The sequence below is a fragment of the Balaenoptera physalus genome (genome assembly GCF_965194825.1).
Source record: "Balaenoptera physalus genome assembly, chromosome: 13".
Classification (NCBI taxonomy): domain Eukaryota; kingdom Metazoa; phylum Chordata; class Mammalia; order Artiodactyla; family Balaenopteridae; genus Balaenoptera; species Balaenoptera physalus.
Window position 1 is genome coordinate 91,213,695 of NC_138892.1, and position 24,116 is coordinate 91,237,810.

Genomic DNA, 24,116 nt, shown 5'->3' on the forward strand with positions numbered 1-24,116 from the left:
CAAAACAATTTTTTCCCTTGAAATTTCTGGAAGTTTCTCATATATAGGAAACATTGAAATTCGAGACTCTCAAAGGTTCTTACCTGGACTTAGGATCCTACAGCAATGGCCACAGGTCCATCCCTTTATCTGTTGTTATAGTCTCTTGTTAAATAGTTAGCTGGTTATTTTTTTTTACAGTCCAATGATGATTAACTACCTTCTTAGGTCATTGTCCCAGGCAAATAGAAGAAAATTAACTACTTATCCTAAGAATCTCCTCTGCATGCCTGTAGTTTAAAGATTATGTTAATAATTTCTCAGAATTTACAAATTACGTGTATGTAAAAGTTCAAAACTTAAGCTTTACTTCTGAGAATAATTTACATTTGCTTACTCAATTAAGTTGTTTGCATATTTTTCTTTAAAAATACAAATACAACAGATTATCCAAAGTGATAAAACAATTCCACATAGAAAAGACTGCAAGGCAATTTAAAAAATTTGTCTACACAAGGACCTACTGTATAGTACAGGGAACTCTGCTCAATGTTATGTGGCAGCCTGGTTGGGAGGGGAGTCTGGGGGAGAATGGATACGTGTATATGTGTGGCTGAGTGGCTTTGTTATGCTCCTGAAATGGTTACAACGTGGTTAATTGATACACTCCAATATAACATAAAAAGTTTAAAAATAAATAAATAAAATAAAAAATAAAAAAGGGGAAAAAAATTAAAAAAATAAAAATCTGTCTACAGGTTCCTTTAGCACTCAAAAAATCAAATATACTCTTTTGTTTGATATTTGGGTGCAATTCTAATATGATGTGTCTGGATACCAGATGTCCCATATGGAATAGTAAAGTGCCAATTCATTACAAGACAGGTCTTCTAAGTGACAACACTTTTAAAGATGATGAAAGTCAAGACTACTTTACATAATAGATGTCTTATATCAAGGTATACAGAAAGTAGGTCACATTATTTCTTTCTATTCACTTGGTTTTTAGAGACGGGGAGAGCTTGACACAATTGAACATTTTCTTGGGGTTCTTGAAGTTTCATGCCCTCATTTGTTCATTCAGTAACTCAAACATTTTTGAATCCCTGCCATACCTCTCTACTTCAGATATTGGGCTCTGTTCTGGAGGTGTACTAATGCAAATAAAATTCATACTCTTCTTCTCTCACATGAATAATGTATATTATATATGTTTTATACATATATGTTATTTATTCATTATAGTTATATATAGTATATATAATATATATGTATGTAGAGAGAGATGTGTGTGTATATATATATGGCTATTATATATAGATAGGAATGTGAATGTATATACATGTACATAGATATGCACATACACATATGAATATATATACGTACATACATATATAGCAATGTGAAGATGCATATATGAAAACACAGTTACCCCTTATCACTCCTGCAGGACAATCCTTGATACAGCTGCAACAATGTTTATTTAAGTCCTATATCTCATTTATTTGATAAATTGGTTCGATCCTTGGAAATGTTGGAATCATGGGAAGAATCAGAGACTGTGGAGGGGAAAGGTTAGGAAATAGTTAATTTCTCAATTAAAGGGAACTGAGGAATGAAGACCTGGGCCTGGGAAGATTAGGATCCAGTCATCTATAGCAGACTGGGGCCCACACTCAGGAGATTCTGATTCAGTTGACCAAAGATTATGATGTTTTAATAAGCACTTCAGTGAACTTTTATGTTATGCCAGATTTTGTGAACCACTGTAGCAGAGCTAGAGAACATTTTCAGTAAATTTTGTGAACTTCCTTTTCATTCAGAGTAGGGATATAGTCTAGGGGTTCCCATGCTATTGATTTTCTCTTTAAATTTCTGTTCTACCCAAGTCACATCACTTCATTTTGAGACAGCTGTGTTGAAAGAATGAAGGTAAAACAGTACAAATTAGTATGCCTTTTTTAATCCCTAAACTAAAGTTTTCTGTTGAAACTCTGGAGTGTTTCCAGAGGTCAAAGAGCATTTGCTCTTTTTCTTACGTGACTGTTTTAAGTACTTGAATTGTTCTTCTTGTGTGACTTGTGGAAGAATAAAAGTGGTCAGGAAAGACGTTGCAACAGCTCTTTCAAGATCAATATTATGCTAACATCCATGAGTCAATAGAATTGCAAAATTTGCTAAAAATAATCTTATTGGTATTTACTTCAGAGATAATCATACCAGTTCTGATGATATATCATGGTCTTTGAAATCTGATAGATTTTGATGCCAATTTGTCTCTGCTACTTGCTAGCAGTATGAACCTAAGTAGGTTATCTAAACTTTTCTGAACATGAATATCCGTATCTGTAAAGTAGGAAGACAATACTTGGGGTAAGGATTAAATAATGTATGCAAAGTGCTTTGCATAGTACCTGACAAGTTACAGATTTGATACCTAATAAGATTCATTGTACGACATTAGTGTATTATAAATACTCAAAGCAATTAATTCATATGAAATGAGTAAAAATAAAATCTCCATGACATGTACCCAGCAGTTTTTATTTCCAGAGTACTCAGAGGGGTCCGCAGGCATTCTTGAAGGGGGAGACTTCAGGCTCAAGGACAACCTGCAGCTGCCTCCTGCCATACTTCTGTTAGTAATGGTCAAGAGGCAGCCCCGTAACACAACATTGTAAATCAACTATACTCTGATAAAATTAACTTTAAAAAAAGAGGCAGCTCTGGGAGGCTGCAGACAACTCCTGGAAAGAACCTCACATCTTTCTACCCACTAGAGCCCTGGCATTGTCATGATTGATCTTATTGTGGCCATCATTTCTCTTGTGTTGGTCACCACAATGAGAAGGGAGGGATTCCCTGATCACTCTCTTCAGCTCCTGTCTAATCCCCATATGGCTCTGCGCCCTCCCGTATTTGCCCTCATCTCCTATCCCTCTCCCAATCCTGAACTGAGATACTTCTCTTGAGATGTTTGGAACTCATGGTTAATCACAAGTAGAATTCCCTCTACCTTCAGCCTCTTCCCTGACACGTTTTGCTTCACCTTCTTGCTTTAACTTAAACCTGGCCCTTCCCTGATGACATTGCCTTTCAAAGCTGCTGTGATCAATGAGGGCTACATTGTTCTCCATTTTGCTCCATACCAGATGCCTTGGTCTCCAATTTCCCTTACTGTGCTACTTCCTTTCTGTTTTCACACCCTCTTCTCTCAGAATCCATCGTTATGAATCTCATATCTAAAGACTCTATCACTTCTTCTTGGTGGAATCATCTACCAGTCCTTGAGTCACTCCCACTTCTTCCATGAGTTTTAGCTCTTGGTTCAAAGCCAATCTTTCAAAATATTCCTGCTGTCATAATTATTGGTAATTTTAATGACCATGAAGAGAATCCTTCTAATTCCCTGACTTCTTAGCTTTTCAACTTTCTCTTCTTCAATAGTCTTGCTTCTACTCACTCCAATGGACATATCCTAGACTTTATCACATCAAAACTGCAACTTCTCCATAACACAAGTTTCAAGAATTGGAGTGCCACTATCTGTCTTGCCAGCTCACACACTGTAGCACCCCGAATGCTTGCACTGACCAGGATCTATCTGACCATTGATTGATTTTACCAGAGGTTTCACTGTGCCTTATTTCATGTTGTCATTTCCCTCCATATCTGGGTTAAATTTAATGGTCATGGTAATCATTTTCTTCCATATATCTTCAAGTCATTTGTGACCCTGGCATCATTTTAATTGCTTGACAAAACACAACCTGGATTAAATACAACTCTCAGACTACTCTGTCCATTCATCCATGCTGCTGAACGTGATTGAAGAAAAACCCTCAGCCGTGTTGACTTTAAATTTAGGATCATGAAGTTCAAATGGGTCTTTCTTGGGCTTAGGTATCGTGTTGCATTTTCCCAATCCATGTCGTCTTGCTTTCTCAGTGACTATCTTTTGCCTTCATCTCTCTCCTCAAAACTCTAACACATCTTTTCCTATCTCCACCTTCAGCTGATGATGATTTCAGTAACAAAAATGAAGATCAAAATTTCCCAAATCTTCTTTCACCACATCTGTCTACCTATAGCATCAGTACCACATACTCTGCCTTGATGAACTGTCTATGCTCTAGCTAAGGCCAGCCTCCACTTGTGCACCAGATTACTTCCTCTGGCATTCCCAAGGATAGCAGTTTTTCCTTTCTAGAGAAATGTTCCCCTCAGCATATCATCATGCCATCACTTTCCCATCTTCAAAAATCCCTTTTGATCCCATTCCCTTTCCTGGTATTAACTTTATTTCTGTGTTTTTTACATTAAAAAAAAAATTCTCAAAATGCTTATGTATAATTAATGTTTTCCATTCCTTTCCTCATATTCTCCCTTGCGGACACTTCAATCAAGTTTTGCCCCCAACTCCTCACTCAAACTACTCTTGCCTAAGTCATAAATTACCTAAACGTTACATGTAATGGTCTTCAGCTGACTTGACCTATTAGCAGCATTTTTTCAGAGCTGATTACTTTCTCCTCAGGATACCATCTTCTGTGGTTTTCCTCTTAACTTACTACAATACAATTTAATGCAAACACAATTTAATGTTTTGACATATGTATTCACCGATGAGACCAAAATAGTGAAATAAAAGTCACTCCCAGAAGTTTTCTCCTGCCTTCTCTACTATTCCCCATCCTAGACCAAGCCATTGATCTGCTTCCAGCACTATGGATTAATTTACATTTTATAGAATTTTATACCAATGTAATCAAATTGTACATACTGCTTTTTGTCTGACTTCTTTAATTCAAAATAATTATTTTGAAATTCAATCATGTTGTGTATATCGATAGTTTCATTTCTTTCTATGCTGATTAGTATTCCAAATATGAATATGTCACTATCTATTTACCTGTTTATAGAAATTTAAGTTGTTTTCAGTTCTGGGCTACTACAAATAAAAGTCTTGTGAACATTGGTTTATAAGTATTTTTGTGTACATATACTTTCATTTCCCTTAAAAAATACCTGGTAGTGGAATGCCTGGCTTACACAGAAGGTGTGTGTTTAAGTTTTTAAGAAATTGCTAAACTGTTTTCTAACACAGTTGTATCATTTTTCATTCCCATCAATAGTGTATGAGTTTCAGTTCCTCCACATCCTCACCAACAATTGGTATAAATAGTCTTTTTAATTTTAGTCCTTTTAGTAGATGTGTAGTGGTATCTAATTGTGGTTTTAATTTGCATTTCCCTAATAACAAATGATGTTGAGCATCTTGTCATGTGTTTATTTGTTGTCCATCTCCCTAAATATAATTTTCATTTTGAGTTGTTTTTCCTTGTGAAATGTCTGCTCAAATCCTTTGCCCAGTTTTTACTGGAATGTTTGTCCTCATTACTGAATAGTAAGAGTTCTTTAGATGTCTTCAAACAAGGACTTTCTTGGATAAATGTTTGCAAACATTTTCAAGAGCAAAAGTTTAAAATTTTGATAGAGTCTAATTTATTTTTTCTTTACAGTTTGTGCTTTTTGTGTTCTATGTGAGAAATCTTTACCAAAATCAAGGTCAATGAGATTTTCACATTTTGTTCTAGAGATTTTATATTTTTAGCTATTACATTTAGGTCTATATTCTATTTTGAATTAATTTTAGTATAAGGTGTGAGGAAAAGTCAAGGGTCATTAATTTGTCCATTGTTATCTAATTTATTTAGCATCGTTTGTTAAAAAGATTATTCTTTCCCTATTAACTTGACTTAGAATCTTTGTAAAATATCAGTGAAACATAAATGTGTTGGTCTATTTCCAGACTCTTTATTCTATTCCATTGATCAATATGTCTATCTATACATCAATACCATAGTATTTTGATTATTATAGCTTCAAAAAAAGTCTTGAAATGAGATAGTGTTAAGTCTTCCTAATTTGTTCTTCTTTTTCAAGGATGTTGTGGCTATTTTAGGTCCTTGGCACTTCCATGTAAATTTTTTGATCTGCTTGTCAATTTCTGAAAAAAACCTCTGCTGGAATTTTGCTCAGGATTGCAGTCACTGTATAGATCAGTTTTGGTATAATTGGCATCTTAGCAATATCAAAACATATAATTCATGAACATGGTATATCTCTCTTTTGTTTAAGTCTTGTTTAATTTCTCTTAGCACAGTTTGTAGTTTTCAGTGTACAAGTCTGTCATATCTTTTGTCAAATTTGTTAAGCATTTCATATTTTTATACTATTATTGTTTTATTTTAATTTCAATTTCTGACTGTTCAGTGCCAGTATATAGAAATAAAATTGATTTCTGTATATTGGACTTATATCCTGCAATCCTGCTAAACTCACTTTGTAGTTCTAGTGGATTTTTAAAAATATGTTTCTTAGGATTTTTAATATATGTTACCATGTTCTGTGCAAATAAAGACACTTGTACTTCTTTCTTCCTTTCCAATTTGGATGTTTTCAACCCCTGCCTTAGTGTACTGACTTGGACTTCCAATGCCCTCTTTGGGCTCTCATATCACAAAATAAAAGTGGTGAGAGCAGGCATCCTTGCTTTGTTCCCAATGTTAGGGGATAGAATTTTCAGTATTTCACAATTAAGCATGATGCTACCTGTACGTTTTTGTAGATGTAGGTTAAAAAACTTGCCTGCTATTTCTATTTTTTCTGAGTTTTTTTAAATCATTAACAAATGACTTAACATTCAAGAGTCAATCAAGGTAATTCACTCCATCAGTAGGATAAAGAGAAAAAAAATCCTTAAACTTATATCATCTCAAAAGATGAAGAAAAAGCATTTGATGAAATTCTTCATTCACTTATGATAAAAACACTTAGCAAACTATGACTAAAACTTCCTTAAGGTAAAACAGAGTTTCTACCAGAATACCTATATAATTATCATACTTCATTATATTTTTATTGGACATCAAGGTATTGATGGATAGGGAGAAAATAGAGGGTCCAATAAATTGGCAGTCCAATGAGTTAGGAGAAAGGGTATTTGAGAGAAATTGAGGGAATGAGATGAAGGAAAAAAGTGGAAATTTAAATACATTATTTTGGAGCAGTTCCAGGTGATGACAAATATCAGAATATGGCTACAGGATGGGGTGACTCTAGTTGAATAGAGGTGTGCATTTTCCCACTGCTCAAAGAGGCATAGAAATTCTACTCGAGGCTGTCTGTGTTGAGCCTTCAGGGCAGTGTTGTACAAATACACCTTCTGTGATGATGAAAATGTTCTATAAGTGCATTCTCAAATGCAGTAGCAAGTAGCTACACATGGCTATTAGAAACTGAATTTTTAACTTTATTTAATTCAGATTTAAGTCACCACATGTATCTAGTGGCTACCTTATTGGATGGCATAACTTCAGGGTGTCAATCTGTACCCTGGCGGAGCGAAGAAGAATGGCGTTTTCCGAAGACTGTCACAAAATCTCACTTAAACTATTCTTAAGCCTTTTACCTTGAACCTAACTCTTTCCAAGGACCAAAATACCAAATCATTAGGCTGTTAAGACACAGAGGAGATAGGAAATGCTCTATTACTTCTATTTTCATATATGATTTCCTTATTTCTCCTCTATTTTCTCCCTTCAATTTCCTGCTGTCTCTCAGGATCAAGGATCAAGCACAATGTCAGATATTATAATCACTCAATATGTGGTAGCTATTATAATAGACTTTTCTAATTATAAAAAATACCATAATGAACATCTTTTAATGTAAATATTTGAAAACATCTATGATTACTTCTATGGTGTACTATTCTAGCACCAAAATTACTGATTCAAAGAGTGTAAGCTTTTAAAAACTCACTTTTCAAATAGCTTTCCAGAAGGGTTCTATCAGTAACAGTCCCTCCACATATATTGCACTTCTCAATTTATATGTGTCATATCTTTTTTTCAATCTTAGATTATTAGTTGCAAAATGGAAACTCACTGTTGTTTCATTTTTCACTTATTTGATTATAGAACATATTTATGCTAATTCCATAAGACCTTATGATAAAGTCCTCTAATATATTTCATATGACCCAGGTATTATTTCCTTCATCTCTTTCTAGTTATCTTTGGCTCAAACTCAGAATAATGTTTTTTCATCCTCAGATGGCAAAAATGTATGTCCTCTTGAACAGCACCAGGATAGCATTTGGTTTTCTGTAATAGGAATCCTCATTAGCCCTATTTTCTGGTATATTCTTAATACTACAGGCCACACAATAAACATTGTTTTTCTGGAAAATCTAACTTTACTGGATAATTCTCAAGTTATTTGCTCTCATGTGATATAACAAAGACCAGTCACAATCCCCAACATTGTCTTTGGAGCAACAGAATTACAGAATTCTCCTGTTCTCAACTACTGCTAATCAAGAAACCCCTGAAATTCCAGTTATGACCTGACTTCCTTGAATCATCTTGTCCATTTTCCTCAGGCTTCTCTAAGTGTGTCGTGTCCCATGGACTTCATGGCTTCAGATGTTCTCTTGGATATCTGTAGCTGCCTAACAATTTTCATAACACAACACACTGGCTAGTTTAATCAATCATTCCAGAAGTGAGGACGAGAAGAGGTGGTAGGTTTGGGAGTAAAGAAGTCCTAAGTAGATGGGAGCTGACTTTATGGCTACAAATCAGAAGCACATCCCAAGACCCAAGTGGAAATTACCTGTATAGTACTGATGATTGTGAAATTCTTCAGCCAGTAGGTGGAAGCAGACTCCTGTCTGTAAAGAGGGAAACTATAAACAGCTCACATATCTGAGTAGTTATTTAGCACTTTGCAGTAAAAGCAGCTTTCATTCTCCAGGAATCTGCTCTTTCTTGGGCAATATTTATGCAGCCACTAATCCCTATTCAAAGGAGATTAGGAGCCTTCACAAGTTTAACCCATGCCTAGGATATTACAGTATTTTCTATGCAACTTCAGGTTAGGTGAAGTAAACATAACAAAAGACTAAAACATCATCTGAGTAGGTTTTTAATGCTAATAAGTTAATCATTTACCTGGTAAATGAATTCTATCCTTACTTCATTCTCCTAAAAAGACAGTGCTATTTGACTTAGGGTCTGGAAGGCAGGATTGGACTAGGAAGGGCAAATCCACAGAGAAGGAGGTAAGTGGGAGGGCAAATGTGATTTAGTAATGGGGATGATGTTGATACCTATCAGGGTTCTTGGCCTTCCCCAAGCAATAGATATTGATAAGAGGCCAGACAAGAAATTCAGGCAAGGCTTTACTGGGGCTCCTGCAGTGGCAGGGGTGAGTAAAAAACAAGTAACAGTTTCCCTTGCTCGCTCCCCTAGAGGGGAGAGCTGGTTCATTACATGGGGTGAGGGTAGGGGTGTGTCTAGGGGTCAGGTTGAAGGGGTTGCTTAGGTGGTTTGCCCACCCCTTAGGTGGTGGTCTGTGCAGGGGGCATGGGCAGTACCCTGCTTTTGCTCCTGGCTCTTCAGAAGTGGCAGTTGGTTGTTTTTGGTCTTTTTGTATCTTGCTGTCCATAATTTATCCCAACTGTGAATTCACACAGTTTTTAGTTCCTTATAGTTTCTTTGTATTCTGTTGTTTGAGGAGACTTTTGTCCAGGTGGAAGCACTGCAGCAAAGGGTCCCAGGTCCCAGGTCCCAGCCTGTCTCAGTGTGACCTATGAGCTCCATGAGGGCAGGGAGATATCCACAATGTTTGCTTCAAAGGCTAAGATACAGTTCCAGATACCTAGTGGATACCCGTTAAATATTTGTTAATACAATTGTGAATAATTAAATAGAAGTTTGAATGGTGTCTCTTCTCAGGATTTGATAGCTCAGCAGTATCCCTTGTAAAATGTAGGTAATAAGAAGTTGAAGGGCAATGGAGAACGATGATGTGGGAGGCTGAAGAATGATCCCAAAAGATATCCACATCTTAATCCCTGGACCCTGTGAATGTTAACTTATATGGCAAAAGTCACTTTACAAATATAATTAAGGACCTTAATGTGAGGAGAGTATCCTGGATAATCTGGATGGGTCCTAAATGTAATCAAAAGTGTCATTTAAGAGGCAGGTAGAGGGAGATTTGAACATGGAGGAAAAAGTTCACGAGTCAAGGAATACAAGAGGTCACTAAGACCTGAAAAAGCAAGGAAACAGATTCTCTCTCTTCTGAGATTCCAGAAGAAACCAGCCCTGCTGACACCTTGACATCAGCCCAGTGAAACTAATTTCAGACTTGTGACTTCAGAGCTGTAAGAAAATACATTTGTGTTGTGTTAAACCACTAAGTTTGCGATACTTTGTATTGCAGTAATAGGAAAATAATACAGGTGGTAACTGTCATCTTCATCCCTCATCTCTCTTCCTCCGCTGGCCTCCAAGGTTGGATATAACCAATGGAATATGAAGTCAAGGCCATCTAGTCAACATCATCTGTCCTAGAAGGAAAGACACAGCCAGTGGGATAGACAATGTCAGAGAAAAAACTCTGATATTGGAGTCCCAGCCAGGTCAGCCTCAGGGTAAAGGAGTAGAGTCCTTTAACACATAACTAAATTTTGGAACACGATTACAAATACATTAGTAACTTAAAGGCTGGGGAAAGTCAATTTTATTTCCATATGTTGAGAAATATAGGCTTGAGCTGATCTCTGATTATTTGTGTCATCTTTATACATTAGGAACTTTTACATCAGTCTTGGGATTATGGAAAGTAGCTGAATACTGGAGACTGAATACAACCTACTAGTGCTGAAGACTCAACTCATTCAACTGACACAAGTTTATTGAGTAGTACTAATGTGCTAACCAATGTACGCAGAGCTGGGCATCTACACAAACAAATAAGTTATGTTCACATCCTCAAGAAGCTCACAGACTGATGGTAGATAAAATGAATGACCTTGGGGTGTGCTGCTCCCTAAGTAATACTCTTGATCATGCATGGACAAACTATCAAATCCTTAGATTTCATTGAATGCAGTTCAAGAGTCAGTAAAACGTTCAAACTAAATGCTAGAGGATTAAGAATAGCAGGGGCTGGGGGTGGTCTTATAGTAATAGCTTATTAATCATTACTTTCTGTTCCTCTAGATCAGTAGTCAGCAAATTACATACTGAGGACCAAAATAACCCCTTGATGGTTTTCTCAAAAAAATGTTTCATTGGAACACAGCCATGCTCATTCATTTATGTATTGTCTTTGGCTGCTTTCATGCTACGATGGCAGAGTTAAGTGGTTGTAACAGAGATCATGTGGCCTACCTCAAATGTATACTGTCTGCCCTCTTTTTAGAAAAAGTTTGCTAACCCCTGCCTTTGTGAATTTTATCCCTTTCTAGCTATTGGTGTTACTCTCTATGTTGGGCTCCATATCAAAACCTATAATGAGTAAAAACCTATAACATCAATTATTTGGTGACTAGACTCAGAGTGGAGCCTGAGACTGACCTACATTCCACTCTCTTAGTCAAATTTTCTATCTAAGGACTCCGTCTTTCCCAGGTTAATGACATTAAAACCTACCTTATCCTTCCATGACCCAATATAATAACAAGCATGGAAGTATTTTCCTTATAGGTCTTCCCACTTGCAAAAGGCACATACACATAGTAATGTCGGGGTAATTTCCTCACAGGCAAATTAAGTTTGAGACATCTATGGTTAAATAGAAATGTGTCCAACAGACAGCTCTAGATTAGAGATGTCACTTTTAGGAGACATGGTAGAAAAATATCTTTGAATACAAAAGAAATTACTTAGGGGAGGATGGAAGTATGAGTATAAAAAAACGTAAATTCAGAAGAGATAGAAATGAAGGAGAAGCTGAGAGCAAGCAGTCAGAGAAGTAGGAGAGGGTCCAAAAGAGAATGCAGTCAGGGAAGCCTAGAGAGCTGACGTCATCATGTAAAAAGAGTTAAAGGTATTGAGTGCTGAAGAAAGATTGGAAAAATGGCTAAGGGACTTCCCTCGTGGTCCAGTAGTAAAGAATCTGCCTTACAATGCAGGGGCTGTAGGTTTGATCCCTGGTCAGGGAACTAAGATCCCACATGCCGTGGGGCAACTAAGCCCATGCGCCACAACTACTGAGCTCGCATGCCTTAACGAGAGAGCCTGCGTGCCGCAAGCTACAGAGCCCATGTGCTCTGGAGCACATGCACCACAACTGGAGAAGAGAAAACCCACATGCCACAACTAGAGAGGAGTCTGCGTGCCACAACGAAAGATTCTGCCTGCCTCAACGAAGATCCCACGTGCCACAACTAAGATCCGACGCAACCAACAATAAATCAAATAAATAAAAAATAAATCTTTAAAAAAAAAAGAAAGAAAAAATGGCTAAAATTCATATATTGAGTTGGAAACTTTGTTATCCGGAAATTGGATTATAGTGTATGGTAGTATGATTACGTATTGAGCTTGAACATATCTTGGCCATCTTAGAACATGGTAGCATTGTAGCAAGAGTATAGATTTGAATCCCGGGTCTGCTGTGTACTCTCTGTGCAACTTTGTCAAAATTTGTTTACCTCACTAGGCCTCAGTGTCCTCCTCATTTCGAACACAGGGATAAGAGTTGTACACACATCTGGACTGTCCTGATCAGTAAATGAGGTGCTATATTTACATCAGTTAGCACAATGCCTATGCATAGTGATTAATAAATACTTATTAATATTCTACAGAAATATTTTTGGAAACCTAGCTACAGAATAAGAAGAGGGATGAAACAGAAACTAGAGGGAGCTGTCGGAACTAGAGACTTGTTTTACTTTCTCTTGTCTTTTTTTTTTTTTTTTTAATATTTAATAGCTGGAGAGAAAGGAACTTACCATCTAGTGGGAATATAATGTAGGAGAAAAGCTGAAAGCTGGAGCAGTATTTTATTTCATACCCAGAGCTTTTATAAATTTCCTGTGTCAATTTCTTTTTTTTTTTTTTTTAATTATTATTTATTTATTTATTTATGGCTGTGTTGGGTCTTCGTTTCTGTGCGAGGGCTTTCTCCAGTTGCGGCAAGCGGGGGCCACTCTTCATCACAGTGCGCGGGCCTCTCACTATCGCGGCCTCTCTTGTTGCGGAGCACAGGCTCCACACGCGCAGGCTCAGCAATTGTGGCTCACGGGCCTAGTCGCTCCGCGGCATGTGGGATCTTCCCAGACCAGGGCTCGAACCCGTGTCCGCTACACCGGCAGGCAGACTCTCAACCACTGCGCCACCAGGAAAGCCCCTGTGTCAATTTCTTGAGCAGTCTACAAGTTGGAGGAGCAGGAAGCATGGAAATAGCAGGAAAAAGGAAGAATGCAGGTCCAGGGACTCATTAACAGCAATGGATGTCCCTGGCTATTTGGGAAATTCCTGAGGACTGTAGAATGTTTTGGATGAAGGCAAAGAATGAGTGCCCCCGTAGTGAGGGTGACTGGATTCCCTGAGGTACAGCAAAGTGGGGAGGAGGGTAGGTGATGTCTAAGTACCGATACAGCACTCGCCCAACTCCTAGGTGATCATGGCCCAGATTTAGAATGGCAAAGACTCCATTTCAGAATTGCAGTAAACTATATACTTTCAAAACGGCCAGGGTTCTGGCAGGGTGTTGTTTTTTTTTTTTTTAATATGTGTTTCTGAATAAGGTAAAAACAGATGCACTTGTTCACCTCCTGAATACTTTTCTGTCTTGGAATTGGAATCTTTCACTACTTTGGATTTTGCTTATGAAGCATGGAGTATGTTCCAATCACAGTGGCCTTAGGCATGAAATAAATCAATGCCTGGATTTTTAAAATGTGGATTTAACCCAAGCCAGACCTGGCCTAAAGCACTGTATAACCTAAGATTTAGTTGTACTGATGTTGGAGGCTGAATGCTAGAAAATGCAATCTATTCAAGGGTCTTATGTGTAGATGCACCTGAGTAACCTCACTTGTAAAGTCCAATTAATTGTAAATAATACCTTAATAAAGCCTTTTTGTAAAGAGTAACTCATGTAAAACTTTGGGTAAAATGTTTGTTAGCTTACAGTATGTGACATCTATTTACATATTTTTCAGGGACAAATTGATTCTTTTTTAATGGAGAAGAAGACTTCTACATCTCTAGATTTTTCTCCATTGTCCTTCCTACCTTTTTCAAGTCTGGGATGTTTTATTCATGCAATCTTTGGGTACTTACTCTGTTCCAAGTTCATTACAGTGGAGAATAACAACTATTCCTTGACACTTTGTGGAGCTTTCAGACAATAAATAAATTAACAAAAAGATCTATATTGAGGAGTGATAACTGCTATAAAGAGAAATGAGTAAGGTTAAGGGGATAAAGAAGGCCAGTGCATACTATTTTAGAGAAGGTGGTCAGGGAAGGCCGCCAAAAAGCTGATGTTGGAACAAAGAAGGAGTGAGGGATCAAGTCCTAGGGGGAAAAATTATTGCAGGCAGAAGACTCAGGAGGTGCAAAGACCCATGACTTAGGGGCCGCTTGATGTGTTGAGGGAACAGAGAGGGGGCCCAAGTGGAACAGAGTATGGGTAGAATGAGAGGAAATGAGATTTGAGAGGCAGCTGTGCTTAGTTGATGGAAGGCCCATGAAAACATTAAATATATAGAATCAACAATTATATGCTATATTAGTGTGAGTGCTCTATTTACAAAGTTATCAGAGTTTCTCAGTTTTTATCCCAGCCTCGTCCACCTTGAATTTCAAAGTCTTTGATTTTCAACTCAGGTTGATCAATGGCGGGCCTGGATGAGAGATTACAGGACGCCAGGTGCCCAGCCAGCAAGCTCAGCACAGTCAGTAAGTAACTGGATGTTTTCGGACTATGAGACCTTTCACTTCCAGGGCCCTCATCCTCCTATCTGTTCACTAACAATTTCTGAGATGCCCTCCATTGCTGATACTCTAATTACCATGGTGATAGGTGCTCTGTGTTCATTAGCCAGCCCTACTGCTGTTACAGGGTTTTTTGCAGGGTGTGAGCTACCAAACATTCTTCTTTACCCACAAATCAACCGTTTTAGCCAGCCCAGAAATCTCAGCTAGAAAGAAAAAGGAGAAAAGAAAACAACAGGAGAGGAAAACTAATTTTGTTATTTAAGTACAGGAAAAAAATTGTGGAATGGAGGTAAAATTTGATTTTATCACAATCAAAATTGAATATCATGAATATGGCATCATATCATGGACTCTGCTGGTTTGGGACTTTAAAAAAGTTTCAATCAGGTTTGGTAAGTGTCTAGAACACTGGACTAGGCATCAGAAGATGCAGGGTTTGGCTCTTGCTCTACCAATACCTGACTCTACGACCTTAGCAAGTAAGGTTAACTTGTGTAATCCTCTTATAGTCAGGCTTTTCATGTATAATGGGAAAAAATATTATCGATCTTTATGTGAAATTAAGAGAAAAAATATATGGTAAAATGCTTTATAGACTTTAAAGAAATGGGCAAAAAAAAGAATTATATAGAGGGACTTCCTGACGGTTCAGTGGTTAAGACACTGCGCTTCCACTGCAGGGGGCACAGGTTCATTCCCTGGTCGGGGAACTAAGATCCCGCACGCTGCGCAGCCAAAAAAAAAAAGAATTATATAGAAATGATAGAAATGCTGCAAGATAAAATACATATCTAAATTAAAATTGAGGTTTTTTTGGAAAAGTGATTTGTAGAGTTCATCAAATATCTACCTGCTTAGGTAATAGAAAATAGTATTTCCTTATTTGTTATGTTTTTTCAATGTGGTCAAAATTTCAAAGATCCAGAAAAACTTTAGAGCACTTAACCTATTTCGATTTCCATACTCTATTTCATTCTAGTCTATTCTTGCCAAATTCTTCCTGCAGTGAATTCAATACAGAATATAGAAATTTCAGGAAGAATTATGTAAGGTGTGATTTTATTGATCTTGTTCACAATTCCTAAAGGAAGTTTATTTTTCCTATATCATTAGTTCATTCATTTATTCAACACTGAGTTTGTAACGTGTGTCCAGTAATATACAAGATGGTATAGATTAATAAAAGAATCTCTACCATCAGTCTGTACTGGGCCACTACCTGGTACTTTGGGGGTGCAGTGAGGCTGAGGGCCAGGGAAAGCTGACTAGAGGTGACTGAACTAAATCGTCATGGAGGAGGAGGAATGAACAAGGTCCTTGCTCAGGATGTGATGCTGCTGGTCTGTGGGGCTAGTTAGAAGTGCAGAATCTCAGGCCTCACCCCAGAACCACTGAATCACATCTGTTTTTCAAACAAGATCTCCAGGTGATTCATAGACATAATAAAGTTTGAGAAGCCCTGAGCTGGGTGAAAAGGTGAAAAAAAGGAGAAAGTGTTTTCTAGGCAAAAAAAAATAGCAGGTCTGAACAGCACATTTAGGAAACTACACGTAGTATAATACAATGGGCCATGGGCTGTAGTGAAGAATTTGAGTGAGGGTTTTTGTGGGAGATGGAGTGAAGAGGTTGTCAGGGACCAGATCCTGAAAGGCCACATTTTACCAAGGATGTCTGAGGTTTCCTGAAAATGTTGGAAGGCTACCAGATGATTTTTTAAAATTAATTAATTAATGTATTTTATTTTTGGCTGCATTGGGTCTTCGTTGCTGTGCGCGGGCTTTCTCTAGTTGCGGTGAGCGGTGACTAATCTTCGTTGCAGTGCGTGGGCTTCTCATGGCGGTGGCTTCTCTTGTTGCAGAGCACGGACTCTAGGCACACAGGCTTCAGTAGTTGTGGCACGCGGGCTCAGTAGTTGTGGCGCACGGGCTTTGTTGCTCTGCAGCATGTGGGATCTTCCCAGACCAGGGCTGGAACCCATGTCCCCGGCATTGGCAGGCGGATTCTTAACCACTGCGCCACCAGGGAAGTCCTTACCAGATGATTTTGAATAGCAGATTTAAATCATAAGCAAATTTAAATTTTAGATGTATGACATATATATCACTGGCTTTTCTATCAGACAAGAAAAAAATGACATAAGAAGTATCAACTTTGAAAAGGAGTCAAAATAACACTCTTTCATAGATACTCTGATCACCTCCCAAGAAACACCTAGAGAATCAATTGAGCAAACTAAACAAATAATGGACTTTGGTAAAGAAGGCCAGTTAAAATATTAACGTGAAGCTCCTAATAGCTTTGCTAAATCTGTTACACAGAAAGTAGAATAAAAGATCCTAAATAATCTTTTAGAAAATAAAATAGGCAACACTGTAAAGCAATTATGCTGTAATAAAGATGTTAAATAAAAAAAAAGAAAATAGAAGAGAATAAAACATTCCAAATTATATTAACAACATAAATATTGAAGACTATAAGTAAACTTAGTAAGAAATATTTGGTGTGTATATATTTTTTTAAAGTATAAAATTTTATTGAGAAACATAAACTATGTTGCTAATGGGCAGACTCAATGTTATAAAAATATCGGTTTCTAGGGTTGGTGCTACAAGATTATGTGACACTGTGATTTATAATAAGGACAGAGCTCCTAAAACCATTGGAATTTCCTAAGTGATAAGTGATAAAGTTGAAAGGGGCATTTTTGTTCTTCATAACAAGCCCCTTTCAACCACCTGAGTTTATGTTAATGAGGTAATTTTAGGAAAGTCCCTAAGGAAGTGGGGCTGGTTGCCAGGGAAACCAAATACTTGAACCACTGCAACTTTCAGCCCTGCCTCCCCACCACCACCAGGGATGGGAGAGAGGCAGGGGGTTGAGTTCATCACTAATGGTCAATGACTTAATCAATCTTGCTTACTTATGAAACTTCCATAAAAAAAACCCAAAACGATGCGCGGTTTCAGAGAACTTCCAGGTTGGTAAACCCTTGGAAGAGCTGGGAGGGTGATGTACCTGGAAAGAACACGAAAGCTACGTACTCCTTCCCACATACCTTGCCCCATGCATTTCTTCCATTTGACTGTTCTTGAGTGGTATCCTCTCGTAATAAATCAGTAATCTAGTAAGTCTTCCTGAGTTCTGTGAGCTGTCTAGGGCATACTTCATTTTATTGTGTGTATGGTCAGGCCACTCACGGTGGCTGTTCTCTTGCTCTCTGTACATCCCGGGCTCGACCAGTAAGCGCCTGCTTCACCTACACCCTACTCACTTGACTGACTTTCCTATATACTTGCCGCAGGTTTCAGCCAGTGATTGCTCTTATCAAAGGGGCAGTAAGGGGCGTGCCCCTCTGCTAGTTCCCCTGGTAACTGACGAGCCAACCTGACATCAATTCCCCCTATAACTGGCGACCTCCCCCTCCCCGCCCCGGAAACAAGACTGCCGCCATGTCATGCCCTCCGTCTGTTTCACTGGGTGGGGTGATGTGTCAGGACCTTGCTTCAGAGAGGTAAGCTACCCCACATCCGTTAAACCATTGATGTCTCTGCCCTGACTTTGGGCTCTTTCTTCAGTCTTGAAGCTGGGCAAGTACAGGTCTTGGAGGCCTGCGGGGGTGCAGCCCAACTTGTGCTTCACGGATAATTGCGTCTTTTACAAATTGAGGGTTTGTGGCAACCCTGTGTCAAACAAGTCTATTGGCTCTGTTTTTCCAACAGCATTTGCTCACATATGTCTCTGTGTCACATTTTGGTAATTCTTAAAATATTTCAAATGTTTTCATTATTTGTTTTGGTCAGCTGCGATCAATGATCTTCGATGTTACTACTATGCATGACTTGCTGAAGGGTGCTGGTTAGCATTTTTCTAGCAATATAAAATATTTTTAAATTAAAGTATGTACATTGTTTTTTTAGACCTACTGCGATGGCACACTTAGTAGACTATATTCACTTTATGGCTGTGGTCTGAAACCGAACACGCAATATCTCCGAGGTTTGCCTGTATTGAACCTGAAGCGGTGGTTGTGGTCATCTTTGATTTATAGCCAGATGGTCAGAAGCACAGGTGATTGTCCTCTGAAGGGGGGGGGGCCCAGTCTTGTCGGATGAGCTCTTAATCTGTGGGAATCTGACAATTACTCCAGGTAGATAAAATTGAGTTAAATTGTAGGACATCCAGCTGGTGCTGGAGAATTGGTCAGTGTGCAGGAAAAAAAAAAAAAACCCTGCTTGAGAAAAATGAGGTTTTTCTTTTAGTTTAAATGTTGTATATAGTACAGAGAAGAAACAAGTAGCTTTTTTTCTCTCTTTTAGATTAGTAGTCTCAATTGGATATTTTTGGAACCTGACAAAATAATCGTAAACTTATTCAGAAAAAAAGAATGAACATATTTAAGAAATTTTAGAAAAGAATCATACGAAGGAAGACATGAGTTGTCAGAAATTAAAATGTATTTTTACATTTTACAGATATAATTCTTATATAGAGTGACCCTAGACAGAAACAGTACCTTAGAACATGAGTGTATTTGGTGATAGGGTCTTTAAAGGTATGGTTAAGTTAAAATGAGGGCATTAGAATGGGCCTGAACACAATTTGTCTGGTTCTTATAACAAGAGGAGGTTAGGACAGAAAAAGAGACATCAGGGATGCATATGCACAGAGAAAAGACCTTGTGAGCACAGTGAGAAGGCAGCTGTCTGCAAGCCCAGAGCCCTCAAAAGAAACAAACCCTGCCAAACCTTGACCTTGGACTTCTAGCCTCCAGACTGTGAGAAAATAAATTTCTGTTGTTTGAGCCACCCAGTATGGTATTTTGTTATGGCAGCTATAGCAAACTAATACAGCTCCCAAATTAGAAAAATAATTATTTTACATGGGACACAGTAATGTGTTATCTTATCATTAATAAGATAACTACCAAAACAAACATATAAGCAAGGCTGTGAACACAATCTCTAAAAGAAGAGATATGACCAGTACACATGTAAAAGTTTTAACTCACTGGCAAAGACATGAAAATCAAAACATTGAGATGCCATTTTTAATTTATAAAATTGATAGATTAGTGAAGTTTGAGGAGAGCTAATCTTTCAAATGCTGTTTGTGTAAGGCTCTACTGTCTTTGCCTTTTGGAATGCTGTTGGTTAATATGTTTGAAACATTCTATCCCTAGGAGTCTATTTTAAATAAATAAATAAAGATAAGGAAAGGATGCATGCATGAAATTTTCCTTGTAAATTTGTCTATATAGCAAAAAGATTTAGAAAGTAAAAATAATTTATTAATAACTTAAGTCTTAAATCCTTAATTACATTATTAAAAAAAATCTTGGGCTTGTGGGTAAGAGATGAGATAGGAAGTAAAAACTTCTTTTTAGTTAAAATTTTTTTAAAAGTTTAGCTTTATCGATCTGTAATTGATGTATATCCATTCATGTGTGACAGACACGTAGTTGTTTTCATATCTTGTCTATTGTGAATAATCCTGCAATGAACATGGGAGGGTAGATATCTCTTTGAGATACTGTTTTCATTTCCTTTGGATATATTCCCAGAAATGAAATTCCTGGATCATATGGTAGTTCTATTTTTAATTTTTTGAGGAATCTCCATACTGTTTTCCATAGTGGCTGAAAAATTTGTACATTCCTACCAGCAGTGTACAAGGGTTCTCTTTTCTCCACATCTTTACCAACACTTGTTAGGTCTTGCCTTTTTTTGATGATAGCCATTTTAACAGGTGTGAAGTGGTATCTCATTGTGGTTTTGATTTGATGGTTTCCCTGATGGTTAGTAATGTTGAGCACCTTTTCATGTATCTGTTAGCTATTTGTATATCTTCTTTGGAAAATGTCTGTTCAGATCCTGTGCCCATTTTTTAATCATATTGTTTGTGTTCTACTATTGAGTTGTATGAGTTCTTTATATATTTTGGATATTCACCACTTATATGATTTTCTTCCATGCCATAGGTTGCCTTTTCATTTTGTTGAGGGTTTCCTTTCCTGTGCAGAAGCTTTTTAGTTTGATGTAGTCCCACTTATTTATTTTTGCTATTGTTGTGCTTGCTTTGGGTGCAAATCTAAAAAACCATGCCATGACTAATGTCAAGGAGCTTATCCCAATGTTTTCTTCTAGGAGCTTTATGGTTTCAGGTCTTACATTTAAGTCTTTTAAATTTAACGTTTTAAATGCCTAAACTTGCATAAAGAGAGTCAACAGACAGTATTTATTATCTGATTCTTGGAATTTTTAAAAGAGAATATCAAAGTATATTTTTATAATTTTGGGATAACCAATGGCAGAATATTTTTCAGAGTGTGGAAGAAGAGGCTATGACTTCTATAATTCTGAGAAATAAAAGCAAAAAGATAGTACATATAGCATATGGAAGAATGAAAGGAAAACATAAGGGAAAAAATTTAATGAACAATATAGCAAAAATAAAGCCAAACATTACATATGATAATTAAGTATCTTATTAATAGACAAAATTTTTAATAAAGTAAAAATAAAATTCAATTCTGTACTGTTAACAAATATCGAACCTTAAACAAAACACAGGAAATTTTTTAAAATAAAGTTAGGACCAAAGATATATCAAGTAAACACAATCAATAAAGAAAGCAGAAATGGCAATGTTAATTAATTAAGAGAATTAATTTATTTAAAATACAATTCAAAGAAAAATTATTAACTATGGCAAAGTTTTAAAAATCAAATATATGCATTATAAGGATACAATATTTATGAAACACAACATTCAATTCTACAAATAAACCTTTTTTTAAAAGTGGAAGCAATTCACAAAAACTCATTCAATTGTAATCGGAAGATCTTGACTCTCAAGCCTTGAAGAGAAAACAGGAAAGAAAATAACTATCAAAAGATGTGAATGGTATAAAATTTAATTGGTTTGGTTTGGTAAATATATACCTAGTATTATCATCTATAATCAATGAACATACTTTATTTTTAAAATCTGAACATTTTCACAAATTGATGATGATTTGGCTTAAACCCTCAAATTTCCAAAATAATAAATTGAATAGGCTACATTCCCTAATTATAAATGTAATTAATCTAAAAATTAAAAGTTTAAACAGAAATATCTGAACACAGGGAAATTTTAAATCATTCTCCTTTTAGAACAAATAGGAATTTTGAATCAAATAGAAAATCAAGAATGCATTTGTAAACAGGAAAACATCATTGGTACTACAGCATGGCAAACCTTTGTGTTACGAACAAAGCTGAACATTGACATATTAAAATTTTTATTACTAAGTTAGAGCATACAGTTGTAAGACTACGAATTAAGTATTTAGGTAAAGAGTTTTTTGAAAAGCATGCCTAAAGAAAGCAGAAGGAAAAAAAGTAAAGTAAAATACAGAAGTTAAACAATTAAATAGCAAATCACAAATGCCATTTCTCTGAAAAGTCCAATGGAATAAGTTCCTGGCAAGCATAATATGCAAAAAAGACAAACCCAAATACACAAAATTAAGAATGGGAAAAGGGTATAATAATTATCTTAATTGCTCTAAGTTTATAGTATTAAAAATGTCTTTTAAAAATCTGGAAGATTTTTATAGAAAAAATACAAATGTTGAAAGTTGAATCAGTAAGCTGCTTTTTTTTTTAAAGCTAGAATAACCAGTCAACAACTTTTCAAGGATTATTTCTCAAAAAGGCTAAAAACATTTTTTCAAATGTAAAAGGAACAGAAAATTCCTATGTTGTAAAATCTTTTCCAGACATTTTAAAACAAAATAGTTTTCTAGTTAATTTTATAAAACTGCATAATCTTGACAGAAGCTGATAAAGATAGCAAAAGATTTTACAAAGAGAAGGATAAACTTGTGTTTTCCAAATATATTGTACTGAAAATTAGTTAGGTCCAAGACTTGTTAATAAAACAGTGGATTCAATGCCAAATAAGTTTGAGATACACATCCCCTTTAGTAGACTGGCAATGTACCGCATCACATTAAAGAATCTGAGAGATTTGGCAATCATATGAGAGCTATCATTAACTCATTATATTCCCAAATTATTCAAACATAAAACACTTTTAAACATCACACTTATTAATATTTAAATATGCTAATGTGCCCCTAATGCCTCATTAAATATGTTTTTCCGTCTTTTTCATTTTTCTCTAACGGTAGGTTTCATGACTTCAACAGTAGATGGCATTGGTCATGATCATAATAACCACTCAGGTCTTTCCTAGATTTAATGGTTGCAGAGTTGACTATAATTGTCATCATTCTTAACAATGTAAAAGTAAAGGTACAGCTAACAGAAAGAGGGAGATGGGCCAGAGTTTGGAGACATGGAGGGAAGGGAGGGAACCTCTAAGGTCTTCATTTTGAGAAATGGGGAAACATACGATACTTGATGTTTATTGAACAAGAAATGGAGGTTTTGGTGTGACATTTGAGGAACTCAGAATAGTGACCCCAGCATGTACAGATTACAGGGCGAAGAACAACAGGGCATGAGTAAATGACATTAGTTCTAATCTATCAGAAGAGAGAGTCAGTAAACATTGCCCACGTTAATAAATCAAGAAAGTGGTATGTGCATATTATTTAAAGATACTGGAAGTGACCATCAGAAAAACCAACAAACCAAACTGGTTAGAAGTAATTCCCTTTGAGGAATAGAAGTGAAGGTGGTGTGAAGGACTGTTACTTCTCATTTTAAATCATTTTGTACCATATGATTTTTTTTTTAACCATGTGCGTGGTTTAGCATGCTAAAACTTCTCTAATGTCTATGTACAAAATTTGACTTTCAGCGAAGTTAGTGGAAGACAACAATTCAGGATCTAGATCAGTATGGGGGTAACGTTGCTGTTTGAATTTGATAAACCTCAGTTTAAATCTTGGCTTTACCAGCTGCGAGAAAATATTGGCTTTGCACAAGTAACTAAAACTCTGTAAGCTTCCTCTGAACATACCAGTACTTATACCTAATACATAAGGTTATTTTGACCTTTGAAATTGAGATAATGTGTCTAAAGCACTCAGCACACATAAAGAGAGTGCTTAGTATTTGTTATATTTAATAGTTATTATAACAATTATAACTGTACATGTTACAGTCAACTTATTCTTTCAATCTTTTATGTCTGAGTCTATGAATTTATAATAACTGGAGATTTCTTAACTGCTCATGGTCACAAAAATTCTTCCAGCTGTTTTTAGAGGTTTCAGATTGTTTGTTTTTATTACCTGCTTTAGAGGCATCATGATGTAATGGAAGAACCCAGCATTAGTTTGACTGCCTCCACCTTGGGCAAGTCTTT

At 36.6% G+C, this 24,116-nt stretch overlaps 1 protein-coding gene and 1 long non-coding RNA gene across 2 annotated transcripts in view; one reads left to right on the forward strand and one right to left on the reverse strand.

Annotated features, from left to right (window-relative positions):
* Window positions 1–12,890, reverse strand: part of SLCO1B3 (solute carrier organic anion transporter family member 1B3) — an 83,033-nt gene extending 70,143 nt beyond the window's left edge. Inside the window, exon 1 of the mRNA XM_082422504.1 lies at window positions 84–12,890. The gene's annotated coding sequence lies outside the window, so the exon portion shown is untranslated. The remainder of the gene's footprint in view (window positions 1–83) is intronic.
* Window positions 1–24,116, forward strand: part of LOC309641247 — a 214,818-nt gene that overhangs the window by 77,404 nt on the left and 113,298 nt on the right. The window lies entirely within an intron of this gene.